Below are 8,685 nucleotides of genomic sequence, written 5' to 3'. Positions count from 1 at the left end.
CTCTTTTCTGGAAAGGCTGAGTCACACCACATGGGGCCAGTCCTGCACTTAGAGATCAGGGCCTCTCTCCATTTACTTTAGGAGAGTCCAGGTTGGTAGCATTTAGAGAGAAGCAGGACACAAGTCTGACCCAAACCTCTGAGCAGCAGACACTTTGTTCTTCTTGTTCTCCACCAACGCAGACTTGGAATGGATCTTGCCAAATAGAGAGATCATGTGGATTTAAGAGACCTGGGTTTTTCTATTTTGACAATAAAGAAAAGTGTTCATTGGTATTTGTCCTTGAAACTTGACTTGATCCTCTAAGTTTGCTTTTGCTTATCCTGGTCCCTGCTGGTGGATTTTAGTTATGGGTGTGGCTTGACTCTGAAGCCCCTGTGGTAGGCTGAGTTCTAAGATGACACCCCAATGCCTCACACTTTTGTGTAATGCCCTGCCCTTGAGTTTGAGCAGGACCTGTGAGTATGATGGGACATCACTACTGTGATTAGACTACCTTGTGTGGCAGACGTGAAGGGATTTGCAGATGTAGTTAAAAGTCCCTCATGGAACCCTCAAACACTGTTGGCAGGGATATAAATTGGTGCAGCCACTGTGGAAAACAGTGTGGAGGTTTCTCAAAAAACTAAATATATAATTACCATATGACCCAGCAATTCTCCTGGGTATATAGCCAAAAAACCAAAAACACTAATTCAAAAAGATACATGCACTAGCCATGCATTAGAATCACCTGGATAGCTTCCCCCTCCCCAGAAAACAACAGAAACACCATTGCCTGGGATCCCTCCTTTCCAAAGACCAATTAAGCCAATCTTTTGGAATAGGGCTGCAGGTGCCAGCGTTTTGGCAAAGCTTTCCCAGGTAAGTGCCTCCAAAGTTGAGAGCCACTGCCCTGGAGAAATTCTTCGACACATGCACCAGAAGACAAGCTAAAAAATGTTTAAAGCAGCACTGTTTGTAATAGCAAGAATCTGGAAATAATCCAAGTGGCCATTACCAAGAGGATGGGTGAAGGGCTTGGTCGTCACACGGGGGAAAATGATGAGTTGTAGCTGTCTGTGCACATCAGCGGGGAAGGATCTCAGAGAACAGGGAGCCGCAAAAGCAAGTCACGGGAGAGCATGTGTATGAGATATGTTACATTTACATAAAGTTCAAGAGTTTAAAAACATACAAGATGCATCAACATATTGTTAGGGATGTGCGCGTACGTGCATATGTAGTATGTATATACACACATGTGACAAATGAAAGAAAATCAAGGAGAATGATGAACACTCAATTCAGGAGCGTAGATGTCTCCGGAGGCTGATGGGAGGAGGACAACAGGGAGGGGGATGGGGACTTCAGAGCAGCAGGAAGGTTCTATTTAGTAAGCTGGATGGTAGGTATACAGGTGTTTATTTTTTATTGGTTTGTCTACCTTACATATACATTATGTTGTTTTGTTTTGTTTTGTTTTGTTTGCGGTACGCGGGCCTCTCACTGTTGTGGCCTCTCCCGTTGCGGAGCACAGGCTCCGGACGCGCAGGCTTAGCGGCCATGACTCACGGGCCCAGCCGCTCCGCGGCATGTGGGATCTTCCCGGACCAGGGCAGGAACCTGTGTCCCCTGCATTGGCAGGCGGACTCTCAACCACTGCGCCACCAGGGAAGCCCCATACATTATGTATTTTGTATTGATAAGAAATTTCATTTTTAAAAAACCAGGGAAACCCACACATAAAACTCTGGGTCTTAAGGAAAATGCCCACTAGCCTGGAACAAAGTCCCATGCCTCCCTGACAGGAACCTCCAGGAAATATTTGGCCCAGTTAACGTCTCATTCAAAATTATAAAACGAACCAACACAAATGATAATAACAACAGTAACAGCAACAGAGAACATTGCCACTGAGCAGATAAATATTGCCTGTGACCAAAATTTTTACTACAAATTACACAAATGTATAAAATATATCAAAGAGATACAAGAGCTCAAGGAAAGGGTGAATGAGGCAGAGAGAGAGAGAGAGCCGTGATGGAAACGTGCACTGGCAGAGCCGAGGCAAGAAGTGAAAAAAATAACATCCTAGATATGAAGTCAATATTGGAAATAACACTAGGAGAATGGACAGGGCTAAAAACAGGGACAGGAATAAAAGACCAACCAAATGAAATGGAAATAAAGAGGGAGAAAGGATCAGTGGGAAAATGATTAGGCACAGAAGGTAGAAGAAACACCAATAAGGAATCAATGAATTTTTTAAAGATGTAATTCAAGACCTTTTCCAGAAAGAAAGCAAGAGTTGATCCATAGATTGATGAAAACAAAAAAAGATACAGAACGTTCAATACTAAACGTAATACTTTTGTTTGCTAGCATTTCTAGTCCCAGAACCCGCGCGTGCAGAGGGCTGAGCATCGCAAGGGAGCCTTGTTAATGCTTAGGGTCCCTTACCGTGAAAGCCGTGTGATACTCTCTGTAAACAAGCAGAACAAACATGGTTGTTTTGAGTCCAGAAATGTTTCTAGTTTGTGCTTGTTTGTGTTATCCTCTCTGCTCCTTCAGTCTTTCTCTGCTTCCTTCCGTTGCAGTGACAGACTTGCGGGGTAGGGACAGTGCAGCTCTGCAGGCAGCCCTTCACCCCTCTCGCTACACAGTGGGGACTGAACGCTCCACTCCAACCTTAGTGGCCTCAGACCTCACCTTCTTTTGTCACTTCTGGGTGGTCAGCTTGTGGTCTGTTCACCACCATCCAGCATAAGAGGCCTTTACCTCTGCAAAGTCCTGTGATGATCTGAAAGCTGTATTTAGACTCAGCTGGGCTCAGAAGTGCTCAGAAGCCCCTCCCTCCCTTCCTTCTTTTCTCTTTCTCTCTCTTTTTTTTAACAATTAATTAAACTTTTCTTTCTTTTATATTATGACAGATTTCAGATACAGAGAACTACAGATACAATACAACCGACAACCGGGTTTGCCATATTTTGATTCAGATCACTCTATTTAATAGGTGAAATGTCACAGCTGTGTCATCCCTTTCCCCTCCCTACCCTCCTCAGAGGTGTTCTCCATCCTGAGGTCATATATCACACCTGTGCCTACGTTTATATTACTCTGCAGAAAAGAGGTTGTATGAAATGCGTCCCTTTTCTTTTTTTTGAGGTGAAATTTGAATAACATTAACCATTTTAAAGTGAAAAATTCAGTGGCATTCAGTGTATTCACAAGGTTGTGCAACAACTGATTCTGTCTAGTTCCAAACATTTTCATCACCCCCAAAGGAAACCGTGTACCCTTTTAGCAGGCTGCCCTATGCCCCTGCCTCTGGTGACAACCGACCTGCATTCTGTCTCTATGGATTTGCCTCTTCTGAGCATTCCATGTAAATGGAATCACACAATATGTGACCTTTTGTGTCTGGCTTCTCTCAGCATGTGTTCAAAGCTCATCCACATTGTAGCAAGTACCAGTACTTCTCTCTTTTCTATGGCAGAATAATATTCTGTTGTGTGGACATACACTATTTATCCATCCATCCACTGATGGACACTTGGGCTGTTTCCACCTTTGGCTTTGGTGAATAGCACTGCTATAAACGGGTGTGTCCATGTGCTGAACACGTCCTTTTAAGGCTTACTTCTCAACAAGGCCCCAGCCCCTTTGCTTGTCTGAGTGTCTCATCCCTGCAGTGTGCGTGGTGGTTTTGGAGAAGGGGTCATGGCAATTCAATTATGGGGAAACTGCAGGTTTTCGAAGACTCTGCTCCCCTAAGGGCAATGTGAGAGGCAGGACGGCAGCAGACTAAGCCCCATTCTCTAACTGGCTACACCCTAAAGCAGGTTAGAGAAGGGTTCGATTTCATCATTCCATGGAGAAACAGGCCCAGGAAGGTGAAGCGATCGTGTCAAAAACCCACAGCCAGGGCTTCCCTGGTGGCGCTGTGGTTGAGAGTCCGCCTGCCAATGCAGGGGACACGGGTTCGAGCCGCGGTCCGGGAAGATCCCACATGCCGCGGCGCGGCTAGGCCCGTGAGCCATGGCCGCTGAGCCTGCGCGTCCGGAGCCTGTGCTCTGCAACGGGAGACGCCCCAACAGTGAGAGGCCCGTGTACCGCAAAAAAACCCCAAAAAAACCCCACAACCAGTCAGTGGCAAAGCCGAGACAGAACAGGTCCCTGACCCTCTTCTGTTAAAATGTACCCATGATGCAGCCACTATGGAAAACAGTATGGAGGCTCCTCAGAAAACTGAAAATAGAATTACCGTATGATCCAGCAATCCTACTCGTGGGCATGTATCTGGAAAAAACTATAATTCAGAAAGGTACATGCACCCCTATATTCATAGCAGCACTATTTACAATAGCTAAGACATGGAAACAACCTAAATGTCCATCGATAGATGAATGGGTAAAGAAGATGTGGTACATATATACAATGGAATACTACTCAGCCACAAAAAAGAATGAAATAAGGGGTTTCCCTGGTGGTGCAGTGGTTAAGAATCCGCCTGCCACTGCAGGGGACACGGGTTCGAGCCCTGGTCCGGGAAGATCCCACATGCCACGGAGCAACTAAGCCTGTGCGTCACAACTACTGAGCCTGCGCTCTAGAGCCCATGAGCCACAACTACTGAGCCCGCATGCCACATCTATTGAAGCCTGTGCACCTAGAGACTGTGCTCCACAACAAGAGAAGCCACCACAATGAGGAGCCCACGCACCACAACGAAGAGTAGCCTCCGCTTGCCGCAACTAGAGGAAGCCCGTGCGCGCAACAAAGACCCAAAACAGCCAAAATTAAATAAATTAATTAATTTAAAAAAATATGAAATAAGGCCATTTGCAGCAACATGGATGCAACTAGAGATTATCATACTAAGTGAAGTAAGCCAGACAAATACCACATGATGTCACTTATATGTGGAATCTAAAATATGACAAAAATGAACCTATCTACGAAGCAGAAACAGGCATAGAGAACAGACTTGTGGTTGTCAAGGGAGAGGGGGCATGGGGGAGGGATGGATTGCGAGCTTGGGGTTAATAGATGCAAACTATTACATAAAGAATGGATGGACAACAAGGTCCTGCTGTATACCACAGGGAACTATATTCAATGTCCTGGGATAAACCATAATGGAAAAGAATATAAAAAAGAATGTATGTATATGTATAACTGAGTCACTTTGCTGTACAGCAGAAATTAACTCAACATTGTAAATCAACTGTATGTCAATAAAAATAAATAAATAAAATGAACCCATGGGATTTAAATGTATGTAGGTGACTGAATGCCACTAAAGAAGAATTTATTACTTACATTTCCCAAGAGAAGGGGCCATGCCACACCACGCAGGGCAGAAGGAGACGCGAGGGGAAAGCCGAGGCCACAACCCTTATTGGGTTTCTGTAGAAAAAGCAAGGCAGGGCAGGGTCAGCAATTGAGGACTGGCCTGTGGGAGTCATTCCAGCGGGCTTTGGGGCGTGGGCGCTGTCCCTCATTGTCTGGTACCCGGCCCTGGGTGATTTGGGGAAATATTCATTTGGGGAGTGAGTTATATAAAGGAAGTGGTTGGGGGATTCAGGATTGGTTGGAGAGTTTGCAATATGATTTTTGCATGCCTTCGAAAGCTGGATCACAGGGGAGGTGTAACTTGTGATGAATGGATGCCAAGTAGACAAATACAGAATCTAAGAAGACACGGTGAGAACACCCCTGGCGCACTGCTCTCAGCACTGCCCACGTTGCATCTGGAATTAGTGGCCCTGCAATTCCCAGCAGTGGTTTTCCTTCTTCCTCTTCATCTCGCTAACCCCTGGCAGCGTCGTTGGTGGTTTCCTTGCCTCTGCTCCCTTAGGAGAAGGGCTGGCCAACCGCAGACACTCTGACCCTAGGCCCTGAGCAGCTACAGTCGGATGTAGGTGACCCCAGCCCCTGGGGCCAGCACTGAGGCCAGGGACCTGGTGGTCAGGGACATCAATCAGGCTCAATCTTTATTGGGAGCTGGAGCGCCCTCTGGTGGGAAACCGAAGAGCAGCGCAATTCAAAATTCCACTTCAATGCCGGGCTTGAAGCCCAGTTATGTTATCAGGGCACCGCTCCTCTGGGAGCTTCTTTCTTGACGTGCCCATCATGGGATTCACCCAGGGGCTTGTTGATGAAAATATATATATCAAATTTCCACTATGCACAAAGCACTTTTCCCCCCTTATAAATGAGTCAGTAAGTACCGAGTTGCCTGATTCAAATACCTGCCCCAAGGAGTTCATCATCGAGTCAAACATGCAAGTAACTACATTTACCGGGGACAATGTGGTAAAGCTGAGGTGAGAGCAGGGAGCTTATGGAGGACACAGAGTGGGGCATCAACTGCAACCAAGGAGACCAGGGAGGGCTTCTTGAGGGAGGCAGCATTTGAGCTGAGCTCTGAAGGGGGACTGGATTTCAGATGTGGAGGAGGCGAAGCTCTTTTCAGACGGAAGGAACAATGAGAGACCAGCGCCCCTCCCTACCGTTCTGTGTTCTCTGGTTCCTGCCCTGTCCTCTTTCTTCCTATCTCCCTACTAGCCTGTCATGGGGAGTCTCCCAGTCACGAGTCCTTAAAATGGCTTCTTCCCAGGGGAACATGGTAGCTGGTCCCATCTCCTGCATCTTGCCCCACCCACATTGCACCCTGACTCTGCTAGTAGACACTTGGATTCTGAATCCTGCATTTTGTTGCCAGTCCTGACTCCACCTCTCCCCCTCTGAGGGACCTTTAAGCCAACCCCCTGCTCGGTCACTCTCAGGGCCTCCCCCCGGGTAACCCCTTACCTCCTCATCGTCCTCCACTTATCCGAGTTCACAATATGGGCCTCTGAGGAATATTTCACTTTCATATTTCACTAGGAAAAAAAGGTTTTGATTCTTTTAAGGCAAGTTTTCAATGCACTGGATTACATGCATGTTCTCTGAGTGTCTTTCTGGCAGGGCGAGGGATCTGGGCCCCAGCCCTTGTTCTCCTTTGCTGTTCCAGGGGCTCCCCCTTGCCTCCCCCTATTCTGAGATCACCTTTTTCTCACCCCTCACCCCATGTATCCAGATGACATTTTTCCACAAAGAATTCAGACTAGGCTGCCCCAAGGACTCTGGATCCAAGGCAGCTGTTCAAGGGATACTCCTTGGGACCAGGGCAGGGAAAGAGCCCACCTGTGGCTGAGGAGACCCTGGGGTCACAGAGAAGTTCACAGTTCATCACCATCATCAGCCTTATTAGTAGTAGTAGCAGTACTGCTGCTGTTTTCTTCTTGTGCCTCTTCGAAAGTGGGCTTGGCTCTGACATCTGCCCTGCAATAATACAACTGGCCACAGGGGGGCAGCAGAAGGCATAAGCTTTACCTGAAAATAACTCAATTGCAGCCCCGCCAAACAACACAGGTCACAGAATCCTAGAAGAGAAGGACCCATTGCGCCTGCTCCCAGACTTAGTCCCAGAGAGAGAAGCCACAGCCTACAGCTGGTCAGGAGGGTGAGGCAGAACTAGAATCCGAAGACCCTAACTTCCCCCAGCCCCCCACGGCTCCAGTCCTGAGCTGCGCCTCGACAGAGGGGTCTGCGGATGGGTCCTGGTCCACATCCTTCTGAGCACTATGGGGTCCCCAGTGAGACTCACTGAGCTCCCAGCCTAACGGACGAGTCAGGAGTACAGACCCACACAGGAGTCGACAGGAGAACAACCCCCTCGGGCTGCCCCAGAGTCCCTGAAAGCGGGAGGAATCAGAGCAAGAGAGAGAATGGGGGTAGCTGTTCTCAGGGACAGCTTCCTGGAGGCTGGCTTGGGCTGAGGCTGGGTGAGATGTCACCTGGTAGGGCAGGGCTCACAATTCAGGTCGGCAGGAACCACGGGGCCAGGCTGGGGCGGGAGGCGAGGGCTGGGGGCAGCGGGGATGAGCGGGCTGTGGGGTGAGGCTCGGGATGAGGTGGAGCAGCTCGGCCCTGGGAGCCGGCCTGGGGTTGGAGCGGAAGAGGGAGCTGGGCGCAGGTGGAGCTGGTCTTGCAAAGACTGTCCGGGCGGGGCTGGCTGGGCTCGAGGGTGGGTGGGGGCTGGGAGGTGGGTGAGATGGGGAAGGGGCTGTGGGAGCCCCCGGGCCAGGGAGCTCCCCAGCACTTGACAGAACCCTGGCCTGCGGAAGAATTCTAGAACCATTTGTGGAATTGGATCAAATGCGTAAGGCGAAGCGTGTCCTCAGCTCCGCATCAGCTGGGGTGTCACGGAGGAGAATGGGGCAGGCCTGGGAGGGCTCCATGGGCAGATAAGATGGGAGAGAATCCAGACGGCCCTTCCCAGGTCCCCCTCCTGCCTGCGTGCAGCAGAGGGGAGAACCTGCTGGCCTCTTGTCACCCCTGCCCTGCTCGCCCCACAGACCCCCCTCAGCCCTACCCCTGCCCAGGCCTCCCCTCTTTAAGGTGGTCTGCACACTCGAAGCCTCATTTTCCCTCTCCGACCTGGACAGAGTGAGACTAGATGTTCTCTGCGGGCCCTTCCAGGGCGACAGGCCAGAGTGGACAGAACACACTGACCCAGACTGGGGGAGAAAAACTTTAATCAGAGAAGGGGACAGCGGCCTCTTTGTCCTTGTAAGGCCTCCACTGGACCCAGGGAGCTCGGGGTTGGGGTAGTGAACGTGGAGGCGGGAAGACTCCAGATGGGCCAGGGAGAAG

The sequence above is a fragment of the Grampus griseus genome, assembly GCF_964374135.1.
Source record: "Grampus griseus genome assembly, chromosome: 19".
Lineage (NCBI taxonomy): Eukaryota > Metazoa > Chordata > Mammalia > Artiodactyla > Delphinidae > Grampus > Grampus griseus.
The sequence above is the reverse complement of the archived record's forward strand: the minus strand, read 5'-3'. Positions refer to the sequence as shown.